We start from the raw sequence: 1,241 nt of genomic DNA on the forward strand, positions 1-1,241 counted from the left end.
AGGCAAATATTAGGTCAGACAACTTCCTGTCTGTCTATGGCCAACCTCATTTGGGTGGTTTGGCTACTCTGACAAGGACACCTTTCCCATCACCCTCCAAGCACGGTCAGAAATATAAAACAGAATGGCGAGTCAGCCACTCACTAGCTATGTGACCTTGGGCAAGTCAGTGTTCCCCTTTATATAAATGAGTTGACAGGAGCTAATGCAAAAACAATTGCTAAGTAGAATTTTTGGCATGCAATGGCAACTGCTCAATAAATATTTGGAATGGAGGTTGTTCTCCTGAAAGGGCCACCTCCTATTTCCCTTCCTTATGCAGGGAAGGTCATGTTTGGGATGTTTTGCCAAGAGCTAAAGGTGAATCTGAGCCCACTCAGGGTCCGTTCTCAACCGCAGAGGAGAGAGACTGTCTCAAACCAAGGCACTGTTTCCAGTTAGCCCAGCCCACCTCTGACCTGTCCCCTCAGTTTTAATGGGTTTCCAAGCACACACCCAGGCTTTTTGAATTTCTGCATCTTGGCTCCCTCAGTCTCTTAACCCACCAGGAGGCTCAGAGGGAAAAGGCTCCAGTATTTCCTTTCCCACCAAGGCTCCCGCCAGACTGTGCATTAAACAAGATAATGGAAATACAGAAAGGGGCGTTTTCCCCATGGGGCAGAACTGTCCGTTTATTTTTTTCCTCCCAGTTATGTAAGTTTTTCTTTCTTTTTTTTTTTTTTAATTTAAGTACATCGAGAAGAAGCAAAAACACATATTCTATACCATGGCTGGGCCCAGGGAGACTTTAGGGCCTTACTTTCTTCTGCCCGGCAAGCCCTGGCCTTGTAACTCTGCAGCGACTTTTATCCGCTCTTCCATTACACTCTCATAGTTCAATAAAAAGGATTTTAGAAAACAATTAGGGGCAGCAAAGTCAGGTCAGGGCTGATGGGCTCTCCAGACTTCTTGGCAAGTCCTTCTCCAAGCTCCAGGGAGGGCCAGGAAGGGATGATCCTGCCTTACCCCACTGCTCAGCTGTCCTGGGTGAGGGAACACAAGTTCCACTGGGAGGCCAGAGCCTGTGTGACTGTGGGTACCTCAGTGAATGGCCTCAGTTTCCTCTTCTATCAAACAGGGACGCCTTCTTGTGAGGATTAAGTGAGCCAGTGTGAGAGACCTGTACTGTTGATACTGAGTTAAGCTGCCGATGGCCTTTGATCTCAGACTAACATAGTATTCAATTCTGTCTCTGCAACTAG

Source organism: Otolemur garnettii, unplaced genomic scaffold (genome assembly GCF_000181295.1).
Source record: "Otolemur garnettii isolate 467f Iridium unplaced genomic scaffold, OtoGar3 scaffold00151, whole genome shotgun sequence".
In the NCBI taxonomy this organism is placed as follows: Eukaryota; Metazoa; Chordata; class Mammalia; order Primates; family Galagidae; genus Otolemur; species Otolemur garnettii.